Source organism: Prionailurus viverrinus, chromosome D1, assembly GCF_022837055.1.
Source record: "Prionailurus viverrinus isolate Anna chromosome D1, UM_Priviv_1.0, whole genome shotgun sequence".
NCBI classification, from domain to species: Eukaryota; Metazoa; Chordata; class Mammalia; order Carnivora; family Felidae; genus Prionailurus; species Prionailurus viverrinus.
Genome location: NC_062570.1, coordinates 71,340,411 through 71,363,622, shown reverse-complemented (window position 1 = coordinate 71,363,622; position 23,212 = coordinate 71,340,411). Strand labels below are relative to the sequence as shown.

Below are 23,212 nucleotides of genomic sequence, written 5' to 3'. Positions count from 1 at the left end.
GAGGAGTCCAAAAGGTAGATGGAAATGAGGTTGTGGGGAGCTTATGTATGCCTTGCTAGGGAGACTTTATTTTCAAGGCCTGTGGTTCTCATTCTTTCTTCTGTGACAAAATAATGAATGATTCTGATGCATTCCAGTTAGTAAACATGAGTCACCATGGTTGGTTTTCTCAACCTGCAGAGTGGGCATGAGTAATGTTTCCTACAGGGGCTGCACGAAACCTTCCTTCCTCTTGGGGAGTGGGCCTGCCTTGGTTGTAACTCACAGTTCCAGGCAATGGGGAGCCACTGATGTCTTGTTCCCAACTGAAGGGCAGATTTTCTGCTCTGAGATTCAGTCTTAAGGTGCTTTTTAAACAGCTCTGAGCTATACTCACACCCTCCTTCACTTCCCCCAGTGTGCACATATGCTACTCGTGAGGGATTTTCTTATATCTAAGAGCACACTATTCCCAGAAGTAACATTTCTTACTGCTGGCCTAGTCCGTGGAACCCAGTCCACTCCTCGGTGCTCACACACCATTCTCATTCATTGCCATGGAACTTTTTTTCTTTTTTCTTTCTTTCTTTTTTTTCTTTTCGGACCTTAACCAGAACAGCCCAGTCCACCCAGTGTTTGTACATCAACCAGGAGACTTGGTACCATCTAGTTCTCTTTCCTCTGAGAAGTCTTCTATAAGCGTCCTGCAACAATCATCGTACTGATCATCCTACTGATACAATCTCCAATGACTGGAAATAAGCATGAATATACTGACAAGGGAAGGGTAATGTATCTGTAGCATCTGAGCTGCAAATCAGTGAGTGTCCTCCTATGTGAATATATTTATCTCTGCTGCTAGGCTGTACACAAGTTGTAAAGGAAATATGGGATTTACCTTGTTTATGGTGAAAATAAATCTCCATTGAATAAGTGAATTAAGGATGGATAAATAAACAAGATAACCCTGTGCTCATCCCTCTAAATGGATTGGTTGAGTAACATGAAAAAGTTCCTTGTTGGATGACTCAAGAGTCCTGGATCCCAGGAAGGCACCAGTGAGAGTTGACATCAGGCACCTTAAACTTGGATCCTCCCATACACTGGGGGAAGATATCTGAGCCCAGAGGAAGCGTTTGAAAGAGTTGAGAACTTTTCTCTTAAACTGAGTAGGAATAGCATTATGAGGAATATTTGGGGGACTAGGACAGAGCCAGGGAGAAGATCAGGGAGAGGGGATGGAAGAACTGAACAGGGAAGAGGGAAGCCCTCCATTGGTTCCCCTTGGGCCTCTCCAAATTGAATCCTGATGCAGACTATGAGTCTGGAGTTCTCTCTTGTCCAGCAAGGGAGCGGATGCAGAATTGAATACGAGAGAAGTTAATGTCCAGGAGGAGACAAGAGCCCTGAACAGGAGTTTCATCTCCATGTTTATTGAGTACACAAGATATTACTCACGTGGTGAGCATGTAGAAAATAAGATCTTACACACGTGAATGTGAAGAAAACAATCACACAGTAATTATTAACTTGTGTGTGTAAGAAGCAAAAGATCTGGGGGGCAAGTGGAGTTTGTGATCAAAGTATAATTGTACATTGGCATCAAATGGAAAGTAATTTCCTGCAGGTGATATAACAAGTTACTCGTGATCCCATTACAAAATCTCGCTAACTAACCTTGAGTGCTTTTGCCCCATGGTGGTGACTTTCTGCCCTAAGCTTTTTTCTAACCCATTTATGTAAGTAGTACCTATTTCCCCACGAAATCCCATCCTGGTGCCTGCAACATTTTGTGCAGGGTTCTTGGCTGTGCTTCCCTGACCAGGAGTAGGTAGTTTACAAGGAAGACTTGAAGCCTTAAGTGTCTGTCCCTTAATTCTGTGGCTCCTGCAACCACTGTTCCATATGAGCAGCTCACTTCTTCTCCTGCATGCCATTGGAGACACCCCTTGCTCACCTCCCTTTGGCTAAAGGACCTGGGCTTTGGAAGAAACAGAGGCTATTTAAGTGAATTATTTAATTAGAACCAGGAGCAAGGGGCACTGTGCCATTGTCTGGCAGTCTAATCCCAGGACAGCTCCAGATGACTGGGATTATTTAATCTGCAGAATCCATTAACCTTTCAATGTGGGGATTGGAGGGCAACAGTAAATATTACAGAAAGTGATTAAGGGGTGTGGCCTAACTACAGTTTCAAGAGCAGCCCTTGGGCAGGGAGGACGCATCTGGGAGACAAGTGATAGAAGATGAGGAAGGAGGTACAGTGCAAGGTAGATCTGGGTGGCCCTCATACCTGCCCATCATGGACTTCTCACTTTCAATGCCCATTGGAATCTTCTGGGAATTTATGAAATGCTCATATCTGGGTTTAACCACGTCCTCCAGGTTCTGATTAAATTGGTCTAGCTTGTGGCCTGGACATCAGAGTTAGGATGCTCCAGATGAGGAGGCTGAAGGGAATGGAGAGATTTTATCATTTCATAGTGGAGAGCGGGAGGGACCCCTACAGAGCACAGCTTCTCAGGTGAAGCACAGCTCAAGAGGGAAAGATACCTACATGGACTAGTGACAAAGAAAGGGCCATACATTTTATCTCTTGAGTTCCCAGGACAATTAATAGTCCCATTTACCACTCTTATTTCCCTTACCAGTCATATGGCCTTGGTCAAGTGTTTTTTCCTCACCTGTAAGATGGGTATCATCGCCTAATCTATGTATTTCCTATTATTGCCATAAAAATCAGGGTTGATGAGGATGCTGTGCAAACAGTCTAGGATGGGAGAAAAGAAACAGCAGAGCTGCGTCTCCACTCCATGGCTTCCATTGAGCTTAGAATGAACTTCAAACTCTACTCAGACCCACAGACCCCACATGGTGGGGCTCTTGCCTACACCTCCAGGTTCAACACTTGCCATTCCCATCTGTGTTCACATGTTCTAGACACGCCGGCTTGTCTCTGCTCTGGAATACCGAGTTCTTCCTTCTTTCTGCAATTTCTGTCTCCTCCACCTGGATTGCAAGAGCCCTACATATTCCAGTGTAACCTCATCTTTTCTTGTGGTTTTTATTATCGCAATGCACTCAACTAGCAGCAGGGTAGGCAGTGACTGCTCAGTATGGAATTAGAAGTATGGATTGTGACTGAAAAGGAAGGAGTTTATAGAAAAGATGCTGAGTGGGGAATGTGGAGGTGAAAACTTGATTTTTGTGTTGGAGGAGAGACTTGAGTATTTTTACTTCAGAGGGAGGAGCCAGCAGGAGGGAAACTTGTCATGTGGGGAAAGTCTGGTAATCAAGGGATCAAATTCCCCCAGCACTTTCTCCATGCAAAATCCCTTTGAAGAGATAAAACATGTGATTGATTCTTAAGGAATCTGGTTCTCACTTAGCTTCCTTTTTTCCCTATCACTTTATGGATTTCTATACTGTATCACAAATACTTCCTTATGCATCTGTGTGTGAACGGTGAGCTCAGTGAGCAGAGGGGGATAGATCTTCCTCATTATTGGATCCTAGTGCTGAATACAAAAAATGGTAAGTGACATGGGTGCCCTGGAGCAGCAGGAATCCACTCAATGAATGGAAGAAGGAACAATGGAAAAGAGGGAACAAGGCGGGAACATGGAGTGTGTTGATGCTGAAAGAAACTTCATGAGAGCTTCATGATTGGGAGGGAAGGAGCAGGAGCAAACACTATTTTTCTCTGCTCCCTCATAGTCCTTGTCTACATTCTAGCATATTTTACAGAGCTATAATCAAACATCTGCATAATTGGACATTTAGTTTTACCAAACAGTATTTTTAAAAAAAAAAATTTTTAACATTTATTCATTTTTGAGACAGAGAGAGAGACAGAGCATGAACGGGGGAAGGTCAGAGAGAGAGGGAGACACAGAATCTGAAACAGGCTCCAGGCTCTGAACTGTCAGCACAGAGCCTGACGCAGGACTCCAGCTCACAGACCGCGAGATCATGACCTGAGCCGAAGTCGGACGCCCAACCAACTGAGCCACCCAGGCGACCCGCCAAACAGTATTTTGAACAACACCTTACACTGGCTCATATTCTTCATAATTATTGTGAGAACTGCACAATATTTTATCCAGTTAATGTACCGCAATTTACGTCACTGTCTTCACTGTCCCTGTTGTGGGACACCCAGGTTGTTTTCAATTTCTGCTATTACAGAGAATGCTACAGGGAGGAGCAGCATACAGAGGGATTGCCCTTCTCCTGAATTAGCTCCTCATCTAAATTACAGTGAGTGAAATTACTGGGTCAAAGGGCAGGAACCTTCTATGGTTTCAGTACCTACTACTGTGTTCCTGTTTTTTGTCCACAGTCATAAAGTCTCATCCATTTCACTGTAAACAATGGTGCTAGTGTTATTATTATACCTTTCTTGACAAGTTAAGGATATAAAAACATACCTCATTATTTAATTTGAATTTGGTTACAAGATGAACATTTACCCCTATTTGCTTTCTATCTATATTTTGCATTATGTCATTTGCTATCAAGGGAGCATTTATTGATACTTCCACATTAGAATAAACTTTTTATATATTAAACATAATGATCCATTTCTATAACATTTGAATGAAATGCTTTTCGTGCTGATTACTTTTTCACTGTGATTAGTTGGTTCTTGTACAGAAATTATCTTTTGATCCTTTTCTTTCAAAGATTCATAAATTAAAAAATTTTTAATGTTTATTTATTATTGACAGACAGAGAGAGACAGAGTATGAGCAGGGGAGGGGCAGAGAGGGAGAGACACAGAATCCAAAACGGGCTCCAGACTCTGAGCTGTCAGCACAGAGCCCAACGTGGGGCTCAGACTTGTGAACCACAAGATCATGACCTGAGCCAAAGTCGGAGGCTTAACCGATTGAGCCACCTAGGGGCCCCTATGATTTATAAGTTTAAATGCTGCCATCACCACCACCACCACCAACAACAACAACAGCAACAACAAAAAGCTTATATGGGGCACCTGAGTGGCTCAGTTGGTTGAGCATCCAACTCTTGTGTTTTTTTTCATGTTTAAAAAAATTTTTTTAAACATTTTATGTATGTATGTATGTATGTATGTATGTATGTACATATTCATTCATTCATCTATTTATTTACATCCAAGTTAGATATAGTGCAATAATGATTTCAGGAGTAGATTCCAGTGATTCATCCCCTATGTATAATACCCAGTGCTCATCCCAACAAGTGTCCTCCTTAATGCCCATCACCCATTTAGCCCACTCCCCACTCCCACAAGCCCTCCTGCAACCCTCAGTTCTCTGTATTTAAGTCTCTTATGTTTTGTCCCCCTCCTTGTTTTTATATTATTTTTGCTTCCCTTTCCTTATAGTCATCTGTTTTGTATCTTAAAATCCTCATATGAGTGAACTCATATGGCATTTGCCTTTCTCTGGCTGACTAATTTGACTTAACATAAAACCCTCCAGTTCCGGGGCGCCTGGGTGGCTCAGTCGGTTGGGCGGCCGACTTCGGCTCAGGTCACGACCTCGCGGTCCGTGAGTTTGAGCCCCGCGTCGGGCTCTGTGCTGACAGCTCAGAGCCTGGAGCCTGTTTCAGATTCTGTGTCTCCCTCTCTCTGACCCTCCCCCGTTCATGCTCTGTCTCTCTCTGTCTCAAAAATAAATAAACGTTAAAAAAAAAAATTAAAAAAAAAAAAACCCTCCAGTTCCATCCACGTAGTTACAAATGGCAAGATTTCATTGTTTTTGATTGCCGAATAATACTCCATTGTGTGTGTATACACACACACACACACACACACACACATCTTCTTTATCCATTCATCCATCGATGGGCATTTGGGCTCTTTCCATACTTTGGCTGTTGTCAATAGCTGAGTGTCCAACTCTTGATCTTAGCTCAGGTCATGATCTCACGGTTCATGGCTTCAAGCCCTGCATTGGGCTCTGAGCTGGCAGAGTGTAACCTGCTTGAGATTCTATCTCTGCCTCTCCCCCGCCTCAAAATAAATAAACTTAAAAAAAAATTTTTTTTTAACGTGCAAAAACTCTCAATCCTATTTTGTGCAATTTTTGGACAGTTCTTCCACTAATTTATAATTTTTAAACATACATTTTGAATATAACTTAATGTTTGCCCAAACGGATAATCCAGTGGCTGTTTACAGTCAATATGTAAGAGTTAGGGAACAAACTTGCTAAAACGAGCAGACAGGCCCTTGTCTTGAAGCTGTGTTGTTTTTACTGACAATGCATATTATTAGGTATAATAATTATGGCTATAGGGTTATGGGTTAATAATTAGGTTATAACCATTATGATGGTGGTGAGCATGATACAGATCATGAATAGAGAAAGGTTTATGCTCTGTTGGCTAGGATTGCCTTGTGATTTTCATGTGCCTTAGGCATTTTTGCTTTTATTTTATAACTGTGTGTAATAAAGGCAAATAAACCCAGGCTGGATTCATTACTACATGTTCATTTTCATTCTTAAAGTTTTTTTTTTACTTATTTGAAAATGAAAACATTTTTGTGGGCCACTAAGCTATGCCTGCTGTGTCTAATGGATATCAACCCTGTCCCACAGTCACCTCTTAGCACAAATTAGCTCTCTTTAGCTAAATTATTGGGTCTACTCTGTGCCTTTGCATTCAGTTCCTCAAATACACATTTTTACCTTATCATAACCATAGTATTTTAAACAATCATTACTTTTAAATATGTTCTAACAGCTGTTAAAGCTGATCTGTACCCCAAAGCTCTTCTTTTTAGGTCTCTGGACCACTTATTTTCTAAGTAAACTTTAGAACTCCTCTGTTTATCCCAAGAGAAAAATCCTCCTGAAGTTGCATTGTATTTGTAAGTTATCTCAAAGAGATAGGACATTTGTATAAAGACACGACAATGTGATGTTCCATTCCAGATTTAGGATAGCATGACCATGCTACAAAGAGGGTTCATGAGCAGTGGTGACAGAGGCAGGAAATAGGGGAAGAAGAGCCTGCAGTCTTCCGGGGTGAGCTCTGAACTAGGGGTGCTCAGTGAGGCTGGGACACGAGCTCCCATGAGTTAACATACTCCTAGCCTTGTAGGTCAAGTGCTAGTTTATTCTTTGCATTAGGGGAAAGGGGGTGCCCTTGGGCAAAGATTGAAAACCATCATTTAGCCGAACGTACCTTCTCCTAGGCGGATATTCTGAAGTGGCTGTAGCTTGGTAGCCCTTACTACCAGTCTTACATATAAGTTTAACAAATTTTTTTCCCAAAAAAAATTTGGGGGAGAAATTCTTATCTTTATTATCAAGCCCAGCCTGCAGCTCCCCCCCACCCCAAGCCTACCCCACCCAAGGCAGACAGCTAGTAGGGGTCTGTATATGAGACAAGAAGAGGTACCAGTTCTACTCAAAATGTGTGCACTAACTGGACTGCGGACAGAGCCTAGACAATCTGGATGGAGGGTGGGTCCTGTGGGGTCATGCCCCCAGCTGCCGCTCCTGCCAGGACCACAGGAGCTTGTACCATCTGAGAGATGGGAGCCACGGGGACGCCCCCAGCGGCAAAACTGAACCAGGTGGCTCTGGGGCCAGCAGCTACAGTTTAGTGTTACCTTCCTTAATGCTGCTATTCAGCAGCTCAATGACTGGGGCTCTGCAGATGATGAGCAGTTTCGGTCCCAATGGGCCAGGGGAGGCTGCTCTGTCAGCCCTGGGGAGAGGGTTTCTACCTCCCAGATGTACTCCCCATCAGGCTGCTCGGCATCAGGATGTTTTGCAACCTCTGGATGGTCTGCAGCATTTCCAGAACCACTGCTGGCCTCACTGTCACCTGCTCCCCAGGGCAGCACACCAGCAACTAAAACACATATAACATAAAATTCACTATTTAAATCATTTTAAGTGTACAGTTTAGCGATATTAAGTACATTCATGTTGTTGCACAACCATCACTGCTATCCATCTCTAGAACTCTTTTCATCTTGCAAAACTGAAACTTTGTATCCATCAAACAGTAACTCCCTATGAACTCCTCTTCCCAGCCCCTCACCATTCTAACTTTTCTTTCTCGCTTTCTTTCCTTTCTTTTCTTTCCTTTGCTTTCTTTTCTTTTCCTTCCTTCCTTCCTTCCTTCCTTCCTTCCTTCCTTCCTTCCTCTCTTTCTTTTATGTTCTTTTCGTTCTGTTATTTCCCCTTTTCTCTCATGCCCCATGCTTTGAAAACTACCATTCTACTCTACTACTAAGAATTCAGCTTTTTTCTGCTCAAGATTCCATATATAAGTGAGACCATGCAATACTTGTCTTTCTGAGTCTTGATCATTTCACTCAGCTTTATAATGTCCAGATTCATCCATATTTTTGCAAATGGCAAGGTTTCCTTTTTCTTAAAGGCTAAGTAATATTTTATTGTATATATGACCACATTTTCTTTATTCATCCATTGAAAGACATTTAGGTTGTTTCCATATCTTGCCTATTGTGAATAATTTTGCAGTGAATGAACATGAGAGTGCAAATACCTCTTTAAGGTAGCAATTTTATGTCCTTGGATATATATTCTAAGTGGGATTGCTGGATCATATGGTTGTTCTCTTTTTAATTTTTCAAGGAATATCCATACTGCTTTTCATAATGGCTGTATCAGTTAACATTCAGCAGTATATAGGGGTTCCCTTTTTTCCACATCCTTACCAAAACTTCTCTTTTCACTTTTTTATATTAGCCATCCTAACAGGTGTGAGGCAATATCACTTTGTGGTTTTCATTTGGTTTCCTGCTGATTAGTGACTCTGAACATCTTTTCACACACCTTTTGGCCATTTGTCTTCTTTGGGAACATGTCTGTTCAATCCTGCCCATTTTTATTTTTCAAGTGTTTTTTTTTTAAGTTTATTTATTTATTTTGAGAGACAGAGAAAGAGAGCATGAGCAGGGGAGGGGCAGAGAGAGAGAGAGGGAGAGAGAGAGAATCCTAAGCAGTCTCTGGACTGCCAGTGGAGAGCCTGATGTGGGGCTCAAACCCACAAACCATGAGATCGTGACCTAAGCTGAAATCTAGAGTCAGACACTTAACTGACTAAACCACCTAGGCGCCCCACTTTGCCCATTTTTTAAATTGGGTTATTGGTTTTTTGCTACTGAGTTGTAAGAGTTCCTTATATGTTTTGGATATGAATCCCTCACTGAATGTATGATTTGCAAAAGTTTTCTCTCATTTTATAGATTGCTTATTCATTTTATTGACGTTCCCTTTACAGTGCAGAAACTTCAATTTGACATAGTCTCACTTGTGTTTTTGCTCTTGTTGACTATCCTTTTGGTGTCTGACCCACAAAATCACTGTCAAGACCAATGTCAAGGAGTTTTTCCCCATGTTTTCTTCTAGAAGTTTTACAGTTTTGGGTCTTAGGTTTAAGTCTAATCTTTTTTTGATTGGATTTTTGTATGTTGTGTAAGGTAGGGATCGAATTTCGTACCTTTGCATGTGGATATCCAGTTTTCACAACATCGGTTACTGAAGAGGCTGTCCCCTTTCCCCGCTATGTATTCTTGGTACCTCTGTCAAAAATCATTTGACTGTGGAAACTTTGTGTTGTGTGGAGCAGTGTTAGCCCCACAGTCAGCCTTTTACGGGTCTTCAAGCCTTGAGTCTGTCTTTTCCTCAAGATGAATGATAAGCCAGACTTGTCCAAAGTGGAGAAGCTTGACAGGTCAAAATGGAAGAAAATGAAACTAAAGAAAAAAATACTCTTTCCTCAAAGGAAACTATCTAGCAAGAGAAAGAGTTGTTGAAACATCATAAAATGGGGATCCTTGAAGAGCAAATTCAGCATTGCCTGAATGTTTGGTTTGGGGCTTGTTTTTTTTTGGTAAACCTATGTGTTTGTAGAGATTGTAGGCACCTTCTGATGTCTTCTTACTTACCCTTACTCCTTGGCTAAGAGGTCAGGAGTAGCCAGTGTTCCCTTATGTTTGTTTTTAAAATTTCCATTGGTGCATAAACTCCAGCTGGCAAATGCTATCAATAATCTCAGCATCGATGACTTTTGTGTGTGAAGTTCTTTCATCCCCTACGGGATAAGCCACTTTTAACCTTCTGCATTGGGTGCCTCCATTGTTCCATAAACTTCATGATGTGGCATGTGTTTATAGCTTCTCACAGTTTATTTTCATTTCTAATGTACCCACAAAATAATAAACATAATCCAAAAATTATTTGTGCATGATTTTATTTCTGGGTTCTCTATTCTGTTCCATTGATCTATGTGTCTATTTTTATATCAATACCATACTGTTTTGATTACTATAGCTTTGTAATATAGTTCAAAAGCAGGAAGTGTGATGTCTCCAGCTTTGTTCTTTTTCCTGAAGATTGCTTTAGCTCTTTGAGTCTAATTTTGTTCCATTAAATTTTAAGATTTTTTTTTCTAATTTTTGTTTCTATTTCTGTTAAAACTGCTATTGGAATTTGGACAAGTATTGAGTTGAATCTGTAGTTCATTTTAGCTGTATAGACATTTTTAAAAAAAAATTTACTCCACCATTATTTTTTTTAAGTTTATTTATTTATTTTCAGAGAGAAAAAGAGAGTACAAACAGGAGAAGGCCAGAGAGAGGGAGAGAGAGAGAATCCCAAGCATATTCTGCATTGATAGCTCAGAGCCCACTGTGGGGCTTGAACTCATGAACCATGAGATCATGACCTGAGCTGAAACCAAGAGTCAGACGCTTGAGCCACCCAGGTGCCCTGGCACCCTGGATCGATAGACAATTTTTTTTCTTTTTTTCTATTTTTGTTTTATTTAATTTACATCTAAGTTAGCATATAGTGCAACAATGATTTCAGTAGATTCCTTAATGCCCCTTACCCATTTAGCCCATCCCCCCTCCCTTAACCCCTCCAGCAACCCTCTGTTCTCTATATTTAAGAGTCTCTTATGTTTTGTCCCTCTCCTTGTTTTTATATTATCTTTGCTTTCCCTTATGTTCATCTGTTTTGTATCTTAAATTCCACAAATGAGTGAAGTCATATGATATTTGTCTTTCTCTGACTAATTTCACTTAGCATAATAACACACTCTAGTTCTATCCACATAGTTGCAAATGGCAAGATTTCATTCTTTTTGATTGCCAAGTAATACTCCATTGTATATATATGTACCACATCTTCTTTATCCATTCATCCATCGATGGACATTTGGGTTCTTTCCATACTTTGGTTATTGTTGATAGTGCTGCTATAAACATTGGGGTGCATGTGCCCCTTTGAAACAGCACAGCTGTATCCCTTAGATAAAGACCTAGCAGTGCAATGTCTGGGTTGTAGGGTAGTTCTATTTTTAATTTTTTGAGGAACTTCCATCCTGTTTTCCAGAGTGGCTGCAGCAGTTTGCATTCCCACCAACAGTGCAAAAGCGTTCCTCTTTCTCTGCATCCTCGCCAACATCTGTCATTGCCGGAGTTGTTAATGTTAGCCATTCTGACAAGTGTGACGTGGTATCTCAGTGTGGTTTTGATTTGTATTTCCCTGATGATGAGCGATGTGGAGCATTTCTTCATGTGTCAGTTGGCCATCTGGATGTCTTCTTTGGAGAAGTGTCTATTCATGTCTTTTTCCCATTTCTTCACTGGATTATTTGTTTTTTGGGTGTTGAGTTGGATAAGTTCTTTAGAGATTTTAGATACTAACCCTTTATCTGATATATAATTTGCAAATGCCTTCTCCCATTCTGTTGGTTGCCTTTTAGTTTTTCTGATTGTTTCCTTCACTGTGCAGAAGCTTTTTTTTTTTTTTTAATTTTTTTTTTTCAACGTTTATTTATTTTTGGGACAGAGAGAGACAGAGCATGAACGGGGGAGGGGCAGAGAGAGAGGGAGACACAGAATCGGAAACAGGCTCCAGGCTCCGAGCCATCAGCCCAGAGCCCGACGCGGGGCTCGAACTCGCGGACGGCGAGATCGTGACCTGGCTGAAGTCGGACGCTTAACCGACTGCGCCACCCAGGCGCCCCAGTGCAGAAGCTTTTTATGTTGATGAGGTCCCAATAGTTCATTTTTGCTAGACATTTTTAAAATATTAATTCTTTCAATCCATAAACATAGGATATCTGTTCATTTATTTGTGTCTTCCTCAATTCTTTTCATTAGTGTTTCACAGTTTTTAGTGTAGTTTTGTAGTTTAGTAGTTTCAATATCTTTTACCTATTTGGTTACATTTATTCCTAAGTATTTTATTCTTTTTGATGCTAGTGTACAGGGGATTTTTTTTTCTTAACATCTTTTTTGGGTAGTTTATTGTTAGAATATAGAAACACAATTGATTTTTGTGTATTGATTTTATATCCTGTATTTTTATTGAATTCATTTATCAGTTCTAACAGTTTTTTTGATGGAGTCTTTAGAGTTTTCTATATAAGATTATGTCATCTGCAAGCAAACAGTTTTACTTCTCACTTTCTGATTTGGATGCTTTTATTTCTTTTACTTGAAATGCTCTGGCTATGAATTTCAGCACTATTTTGATTAGAAGTGCTGAAAGTGGGCACCTTTGTCTTGTTCCTGATAATAGATGAAAAGCTTTCAGCTTTTTGCCATTGAGTATCATGTAAATGACAGAGTGGGCTTGTCATACATGGCCTTTTTTTTATGTTGAGGTTGATTCCTCCTAATTTGAGAGTTTTTATCATGAAAGGATGTTGAATTTTGTCAAAAATTTTTCTGCATCTATTGAGATGATCATATGATTTTTAAAAACTATATGAATAAAGATTTCTTTTCTTTTTTTTTTAATGTTTACTCATTTTTGAGAGAGACAGAGACAGAGTGCGAGCAGGGGAGGGGCAGAGAGAGAGGGAGACACAGACTCAAAAGCAGGCTCCAGGCTCTGAGCTGTCAGCACAGAGCCCATTGTGGGGCTTGAACTCATGAACTGTGAGATCGTGACCTGAGCCGAAGTTGGGCACTTAGCCAACTGAGCCACCCAGACACCCCTAAAGATTTCAATAAATACAATTACATAGACAATTATAAAATCTAGTTTTGTGGTAATAATGGTTTATAACTGAACTTTTTGTTTTCTACATGTTTTAGCAGGTCAATAAAACTTTTAAAAAGATTTTATTTTTAACTAATCTCTTCACCCAATGTGGGGTTCGAGCTCACAACCCTGAAATCAAGATCACATGCTTTACCAACTGAACCAGTCAGGCGCCCCTCAGATTAATAATTTTTATTTATTTGTTTATTTACATTTATTTATTTTTGATAGAGACAGAGCACAAGTCGGGGAGGGACAGAGAGAGAAGGAGACACAGAATCCGAAGCAGGCTCCAGGCTCCGAGCTGTCAGCACAGAGCCTGATGGATGCAGGGCTCGAACTCACAAACCGTGAGATCATGACCTGACCCAAAGTCAGACGCTTAACCGACTGAGCCACCCAGGTGTCCCTTTACTTATTTTTTTAAAAAAGACACATTTATTCAGCATCGTGATCAGATTATTACATTTAGCAATCAATAGCATGGGTGCAAAAAAAAAAACACTACATTAAAACCCTTTTTTGGAATGCTTTATACTTTCCGCAGAGCAGAAACTAAAATAACCTCTTATGCAATTAGTCACAAATACAGCCCTTGAATTTTTGTCCATACACATGAGTATTGTCTAAAACATGTCTTCTTTGTAGCAGCTAGGCCCCACCACCACTGTGCTTGACTGAGCTCAAAACTCTGTTGTAACCTGTAGCTTCCCTGTCACTTCTCTGGCTCTCCTCTCCTGCTCAGCTCTGTTTCCTGGAAGTAATTAAAACCTTCTGCCACTCCCATAGCCACTGCTGCTGCTGGAACCACCATAGCCACCTTGGTTTCATGGTTTGGCAGAGTATTGGCCTCCACCACCATACGGGCCAGGGCTTCTGCCTCCAAAACTTCCTCCTCGTAGGGGCCCAAAATGTCAAGATTGATTGTTGTAATGGCCAAAATCATTATAGCTTCCACCACCTCCAGAGTTGCTTCCATCATTACCAAATCCGTTACAGCCATCCCCATTGCACCTATCCACCAGCACCTCGACTACCACCAAGGCCACCTCGCCCACCGAAGTTTCCTCCACGGCCAGAGTTGTCATTCCCACCAAAACCACCTCTATGGCCACCACCAAAATTTCCAGAACCACTTCGACCTCTTTGGCTGGATGAAGCACCAGCCATCTGTTGCTAAATAAAGGTTTCCTTACTTCACAGTTGTGGCCGTTCACAGTATGGTATTTCTGAATGACAGTCTTGTCTACAGAGTCATGGTTGCCAAATGTTACAAAAGCAAAGCCTCTCTTTTTGCCACTGCCTCGGTCGGTCATGATTTCAATCACTTCAATTTTCCCATGCTGTTCAAAATAATCTTTTAGGTGATGTTTTTCAGTGTCTTCTTTAATGCTACTAACAAAAATCTTTTTCACAGTTAAGTGGGCACCAGGTCTTTGAGAATCTTCTCTCGAGACAGCCCTCTTTGGTTCTACAACTCTTCCATCCACCTTGTGTGGCCTTGCATTCGTGGCTGCGTCCACCTCTTCCACAGTGGCATGCACACGTGACAAACCCAAAGCCTCTGGAGCACTTGGTGTTGGGATCTCTCATTACCACACAGTCTGTAAGCATTCCCCACTGCTCAGAATGGCTCCTCAGAGTCTCATTGGTTGTTTCAAAGCTCAAACCTCCGATGAAAAGCTTCTGCAGCTGTTCAGGCTCTTTGGGAGACTCAGACTTAGACATGATGGCGGTAAGAGGGGAGACTTTCACGATGCTTACTCAGCGGCGTCCACGGGCAGAAAGACCAGATTAACAATTAAAAAATTTTATTTTTCTAAAAGCCAGTATTATTATAACAGTGTTTATCTCCACATTTGGCTTTTTTTTTAATAATTAAACAAACTAATACATTTAAAAGAATTGTTCCTGTATGCTTTTGGACGCACACATATCAGGATGCAATGTTGTGACATCAACAACCAAACTTTGCTGTTAAAGAAGAGGTTAAACTGGTATAAATTCAAATTAGATTATAACCTTCAGATGTTAAATGTAACCTGCATGGTAACCCCAAAGAAAACTACTGTAGATTGATTATACACAAAAGGAAATGTGAAATTACATATTTCATTTAAAATTTAATCACAAAAGAAGACAGTAATTCAGAAAATGAGCAACAGAAGAGTTATAAGGCATTTAGAAAACAACAAAATTATACAAGTAAGTTTTTCTCTTATCAGTAACTATTTTAAATAGAAGTGGATTGAACTTTCCAACAAAAGGAGATTAGCTGAGTGGATAAAAACACATGATCCAACTATATGCTATCTACAAAAGATTCATTTTAGATCCCAAAACACAAATAGATTGTAAGTGAATATATGGAAAAATACTGCAGAAATAGTAACCAAAAGAGCAGGGATGTCTAAACTGATATCAGACAAATTATACATTATTTTTTAAATGCTTATTTATTTTTGAGAGAGTGCACATGCATGTGAGCAGGGGTGGGGGAAGGGCAGAGAGGGAGACAGGATCTGAAGTAGGCTCTGTGCTGTCAGCGCAGAGCGTGATGTAGGGCTCAAACTCATGAACCCTGAGATCCTGACCTCATGACTTGAGCCAAAGTCAGATGCTTCACTGACTGAGCCACCCAGGTGCTCCAAACCAAGTATACTTTATAAAGTTTCCAAAGAGACAAAGAAGAATATTACATGTTAATAAAATGCTCAGTACAGCAAATATATATAACAGTTGTAAATGTTTACATGTCTAATGACAGATCATCAAAATATGTGAAGTAAAAACTGACAGAATTCAAGGGAGCGATAGTTCTGCAATAATAGTCCAAGACTTTACTGTACCACCACTCTCAGTGTAGATGCAACAACCAGACAGAAGATAAGTAAGCAAATAGAGGGCTTACTAGAATAAACTAAGGTAGATCTGACAGACATCCATAGAACACTCTACCCAAGAACAGCATACGTATTCTTCCCAAGTGCACTTAGAACATTTTCAGGGTAGACCATATGTTAGGCCTCCAGTTAAGTCTCAGTAGCTTTAAGAAGACAGATACCGTGCAAAGTGTCTTCTCCAGTCACATCAGAATGAAGTTAAAAATCAATAACAAAAGAAAAACTGGAAAATTCACAAATTTGCTGAAATTAACATATCCTTAACCAACAAATGGGTCAAAATAGAAATCACAAGGGAAATTAGAAAATACTTAGAGACGAATGAAAACACAACAAACTAAAATTTGGAACAGTGAGAACAGTGCTAAGGAACAAAGCTATAAATGCTTACATTAAAAAATGAGAGTGACATTAGCATCACGGTGGCATAAGACATTAGTCTTTTCTCTCTCCCTTTTTAAACAACAAATTAGACATTCATCCACAAGCAAAATATCTCAGTAAGAAGTGTTGGACCCAGTTTAATATGCCAAGAGACCTGGATAACTCTTGCCCACCAGTACATCTAAAAACAGGCAGACAGATTTTGGATCTCAGTAAAGATTTTAGAGTCAGCAAAACTGCTGCACCCCCTCTCACTGGCCAAGAAAAAAAGCCTGGAGAATGCTGACCTGGAAAGATATCCTTGGGTGAGAGAGAACTTATAGAGGTTCAGCCTGCCTGAAGGGAGATTCTAGAACACCACTAGAGCAGGAAAGATATGAGTTTGGTCATAGTGGAGAAGGAAAAACTCTGCCAGAGCCACCCTTCCAACCAAAAGAGACACTGCACAAGGCCACACTGTTCATCCATGGTGACCTCTCCTGTGTAGGAGGTAGAAATTGGTGAGTTCCTGGCTACCTTACTTGTGTGGTGGTGACTAGAGAAATCTGTTTGTATCCAACAACATGCAGCCCACTGAGGTGAGACCTCATGACTAAGGGGAGGCAAGACAGAGTAAGAAGCAGATAAGAACATCAAAGTAATTCAGTTCCTGGTGACTACTTCAGGACTTCAGCATGAACTCTGCTGATAAGGCTCTGGAAGTACAACCACATTAAGATCTCCCCACTGGGTCCACAGGCACTTGTATGCCAACAGTGCTAACGCACACCTCCCAACATGCACACGCATGTGCACACACACACTCTGTGACAATATCCTTGTGTGCTCCCAAGTGCAATGGTAATAGAGGTCCTGTAATCAGAGTACTCTCAGGAAAATGGAACAGGGCTATGGACAAGGGAGAAACCACCACTTTTTGGAAAACCAAAGAGAGGCATCCAGCAGCAAGCCTGGTGACTTCTAAGAACAAGAAAAGATGTAAAAGCTTAAGAATTCTGCCACAAGAGGAAGAAAAAAGAGTGGGCAGGTCTACTCACTCAAAAGCTGAGGAAAACCCACATATAGCAGCACCAATCAACAGTACCCCATATGAAGGCAACCAATAAAGATTTAAAGAAATGTCTACTACTTCAAGTAGCAATGTAAAAATATAAGGGACATGAAAAATCAAGGAAATATATCATCTCCAAAAGATATCAATAATCCTCAAGTAAAAGGTGTATAGTATGATCTAATAGATAAAGAACTCAAAATAGCTACTTTAAAAAAAACTCAACAAGCTAATGGGGCGTGTGGGTGGCTCAGTCGGTTAAGTGTCCGACTTCGGCTCAGGTCATGATCTCATGGTTTCTGAGTTGAGCTCTGCATGGGGCTCTGCATGCAGAGCTCCACGATCCAAGCCTGGAGCCTGCTTCAGATTCTATATCTCCCTCTCTGTCCTTCTCCCACTGGCACTCTGTGTTTATCTCTCTCAAAAATAAACATTTAAAAAAATTAAATGCAACAAACTAAAAGAAGACTCAGACAATGCAATGAAACAGAAAAGAAAAGATAGAGAAAAGAAAAAGATCAATCTGAGTTCTTTTTTTCTTAAACGTTTATTTATTATTGAGAGACAGAGAGACACAGAGTGTGAGCAGGGGAGGGGGCAGAGAGAGGGGGAGACACAGAATCCAAAGCAGGCTCCAGGCTCTGAGCTGTCAGCACAGAGCCCGACATGGGACTTGAACTCACAAACTGTGAGATCGTGACCTGAGCCGAAGTCGGTCGCCTAACCAACTAAGCCACCCAGGCACCCCCTGAGTTCTTTATGAAAGAGAAATCATAAGAAGAACCAAACAAATTCTGGAGCTGAGGAATTCAATGAATGAGATGAAGAATGTGATACAATAAAATAGAATGAAGAAATAGAATAAAAGATGCAGCAGACAGCATCTGTATTAGAGTATACTAGATTAAAGAATAAATGACTTAAAGGACAGGAGTTTTGAAATGACACAGAAGAGAACAAAGAAAAAAAGAGCAGAGAAAGCCTCATGATCTAAGAGAATCCATCAAAAGGACAAATACCAAAACAATCAGGATTCCAGAAGGAGAAGAGGAGGAGAAGGGGCAGAAAGTTTATTTAAAGAAATAGCTGAGAACTTCCCAAACTTGGAGAAAGACTTGAATATCCAATTTCAGTGAAGCTAATAAATTACCATATTATCTAAATGCCAAAAGACCTTTCTCCAAAACACATTATAAGGAAACTGTTAAAAATCAAAGAGAAAGAAAGAATCCTAAACACACAGCCAGGGAAAAAAGTATAACCTCCAAAGAAACCCCCACTAGGCTATCAGTTGATTTCTCAGCAGAAACCCTTCAGGCCAAGAGAGAATGGAATGACATATTCAAAGTGTTGGAAAATAAAAACTGCAACTAGAATACTCTATTCAGTGAAGTTATTCTTCAGAGATGAAGAAGGAATGACTTTCCCAGATAAACAAAAGCTGAGGGAGAAATGCTGAAAGAAGTTCTCAAAGCTGACATGAAAAGACAATAATCAGCGACATGAAAACTTATGAAAGTACACAACACCCTGGTATAGGTGAAAAATATACAGGCCAGATTTAGAAACCTCTAAAATAGAATGGTTGGTCAGCCACTTAACTATAGAATAAAGGTTAAAAGAGTATTAAAAATAACTATAGTAACCACAATTTCTTAATGAATACACAACATAGAAAGTAAGTGTGACATAAAAAGAGGGGGGGTAAAAGGTGGAGCCTTTGTAGGAGATTGAAGATAAGTTGCTATCAGCATAAAATGGAACATTTTATCTGTAAAATGGTTTATGTAAACCTCATGGTAACCACAAAGCAGAAATCTAAGGTAGATTTACAAAAGAAAAACAGGAGAAGCAAAACATACCATCCTAGAATATCGACAGTTTACAGAGGTAGGCAGAAATAGAAAAAGAGCACTGCCAATACAAAACAAACAAAACAGTCAATAAGGCAAACATGGCATTACTAAGTCCTTACATATCAATAATTACCTAAATATAAATGGATTCAATTCACCACTCAAAAGGCACAGAGTGGCTAGATGGATTGAAAAAAAAGAAAAAAACAAAACAAGATCCAACTATATACTACCTGCAAGAGACTTACTTCAGTATTAAGGACACACATAATCTCAAAGTGAAGGTATGGAAAAATATATTCCATGCAGTGGTAACCAAAATAAAGCAAAGGTAGCTATACTTATATCAGAGAGTATAAACTTTTAAGCCAAAAACAATAATGAAACAAGATAAAAGGGTCAATTCATCAAGAAGATACAACAATTAATTATACACACTAGTATATACACATATACACAGTTAATATATACACATCCAATATCAGAGCACCTAAACATATTAAGCAAATACAAACATCTGAAGGGAGAAATGGACAACAATACCATATGAGTGGAACTTTAATACTCCACTTTCAGCAGTGGGTATGTCACCCAGACAGAAAGTCAACAAGGTAACAATGGACTTGAACCATACATTAGACCAAATGAGATTTGTAGATTGTTCCTTCCAATAGCAGAAGAATATACATTCTTTTCAAATGCACACAGAATATTCTCAAGGAAAGATTATATGATAAGCGATAAAACAAGCCTCAGAAAATTTTAAATTTTAAAATATTAAAGTCATACCAAGTATCTTTCCTGACCACAATGGTAAGAAACTAGAAATCCACAACAGGGAAGCTGGAAAACCCACAAATATGTGGAAACTAAACAACACATTCTTGAACAACTAATGGGTTGAAGAAATCAAAGGGAAAATAAAAAATATTTCAAAACAAAAATGGAAATATAACATCCCCAATGGACCTATGGGATGATATGAAAGCACTTCTGGGATGGAGCTGTATAGCAATAAACACATATATTAAGAAATTAAATCTCAAATAGCAACCTAACTTTATACCTCAAGGAATTAGAAAAAAAGAAAGAAAGAAAAAATTAAGCCCAAATTTATCAGATGGAAAAAATAATAAAGAGTGGAAATAAATGAAATAGAAACCAGGAAAGTAATAGAAAATATCAACAAAACTACAACTGATTTTTCAAAACGATAAACAAAATTGATAAACCCTAGCAAACCTAAGAAAAAAAGAGAGAAGACAAATTAATCAAAAGTGGTTGATACTATCAAATTGATACTACCAAAATACATAGGATCAATACACAACTGCTATGAATAATTATATGCCAACAAATAGATAACCTAGATGAAATGGAGAAATTTCTAGAAACATACAACCTACAAGACTGAATCAAGAAGAAAAAAAATTGGGGGGCCTGGATGGTTCAGTCAGTTAAGGCTCTGACTTCAGCTCAGGTCATGATCTTGCAGTTTGTGGGTTCAAGCCCCTCATTGGGCTCTGTGCAGACAGCTCAGAGCCTGGAGCCTGCTTCAGATTCTGTGTCTCCCTCTGTCTATGACCCTCCCTTGCTCACACTCTGTCTCTGTCTCTGGAAAGTAAATAAACAAAAAAAAAAATTTTAAAGAAAAAAAATTGAATAGACTAATAATAAGTAATAAGATTGAACCAGTAATCATAAAGCTCCCAACGCAGAAAAACCCCAGGACCAGACTGCTTCAGTGGCAAATTCTACTAAACGTTTAATGAAGAATTAATGGCAGTCCTTCTCAAAGTCTCCCAAAAAATTGAAGAGGAGGGAACACACCCAAACTCATTTTGCAAAGCCAGCATTACCCTGAGACCAAAGCCTGCAAGGACACTACAAGAAAAGAAAGCTACAGACCAATATCCCTGATGAGTATACATGAAAAATCCTCAACAAAATGCTACCACACCAAATTTGAGAACACTTTGAAAGGATTATACTCCATTGACCAAGTGGGATTTATCCCTGGAGTGCAAGGATGTTTCAATATATGCAAATCAATAAATGTGATATACTACATTAATAGAAAGATAAAAGTCACATGATTATCTCAATAGATGCAAAAACAGCATTTGACAAAATACAACATGGTTTCATGATAAAAACCCTCAACAGACTGGGTATAGAAGGAACAAGACTCAACATAGTAAAGGCCATATATGACAAACCCACAGCTAATATTATACTCAGTGTTGTAAAAATTGAAAGCTTTTCCTCTAAGTTCAGGAAGAAGACAAGGCTACCTACTCTCACCACACTTATTCAATACAGTACTGGAATTCCTAGCTAGAGAAATAAGGAATAAAGAAATAAAAAGCATCCAAATCAGAAGCAAAATGGTTATTTGCAGATGATATGATCATATATATAGGAAATCCAAAAGACTCAAACAAAAAATTCTTGGAACTAATCAATAAATTTCAGTTACAGGATATAAAATCAATATACAGAAATCAGAAATCTATACACTAACAGTGAAACATCTGAAAAAAAGAAATGTAAAAAACTGTTCCATTCACAATAGCATGAAAACCAATAAAATATCTAGGAATAAATTCAACCAAGAAACTGAAAGATCTGAACCATGAAAGCTACAAGATTTTGTTGGATGACATTGATGAAGATACAAACAAATGTAAAGATATTCCATGTTCATGGATCAGAAGAATTAATACTGTTAAAATGTCCATACTACCCAAAGCAATCTATAGATTCAGTGCAATCCCTGTCAAAATTCCAATGGCATTTTTCACAGCAATAGAAAAAACAACCTTAAAATTTGTATGAAACCACAAAAGAAACCACAAATCCTGAGAAAGAAGAACAAAGCCAGATTATCACACTTCCTGGTTTCAAACGATATTGCAAAGCTATAGCAGTTAAAACAGTATGGTACTGGCGTAAAAAAAAAAAAAGACATTCTACCAATGGAACAGAACAGACAGTTCAGTATTAAACGCCCACATATACAACCAACTAATATTTGACAAGGATGCCAAAAAGGAATCCAAGGGGAAATGATGGTCTCTCTAACAAATGATGTTGGGAAAACCAGATAACCACATGCAAAAGAAAAAAGAAAGAAAATAAATTGAACATCTTTCTTACACCATTCACGAAAATTTACCTGAAATGGATTAAAAACTTAAATGTAATACCTGACATCATAAAACTCCTACCAGAAAACATAGGGGGAAAGATTCTCCACATGGGTCTTGATAATAATTTGGGTGGATATGACACCTAAAGCATAAGCAACAAAATAAAAAATAAACAAGTGGGACTACATGAAACTAAAAAGCTTCTATACAGCAAAAGAAACCATCAACAAAGTGAAAAGACAACCTACAGAATAGGAAAAAATATTTGCAAGCCATATAACTGATAAGGGGTTAATGTCCAAGATATATAAAGAAATTGTACAACTCAATGGCAAAAAGCCCAAATGATCCACTTTTAAAATGAGCAGAGGACCATTTTCCCAAAGAAGATATATGAATGGCTAACAGGCTAACACATGAAAAGATGTTCAATCTCACTAATCACAGAAATGCAAATCAAAACTACAATGAGATATCACTTTATACTTGTTAGAATGGATATGATCAAAAAGAGATAACAAGTGCTGACATGGATGTATAAAAAAGGGGATCTTTATGCACTGCTGGTAGGAATCTAAATCAGGGCAGCCCCTATGGAAAACAGTGTGTAGGATCCTCAAAAAACTAAAAATAAAACTACCATATGATCCAGCAGTTCTGCTCCTAGGTATTTATCCAAAGGAATTGAAAACGCTATGTCAGATTGATATCTGCACCCCATGTTCATGGCAGCATTATTTATAATAGCCACAATATAGAAACAACCTAAGTGTCTGCTGACAGATGAATGAATAAAGAAATTGTAAGGTATATATTCAATGAAATATTATTCAGTATAAAAAGACGGAAATTCTGC

General features: G+C 39.2%; 2 pseudogenes; one reads left to right on the top strand and one right to left on the bottom strand.

The window, feature by feature from the left end:
* Window positions 1-9,640: 9,640 nt before the first annotated feature.
* On the top strand, window positions 9,641-13,826 carry LOC125146510 (thymosin beta-15A-like; annotated as a pseudogene).
* Window positions 13,643-14,738, bottom strand: LOC125177267 (heterogeneous nuclear ribonucleoprotein A1-like; annotated as a pseudogene).
* Between the last annotated feature and the right edge of the window lie 8,474 nt (window positions 14,739-23,212).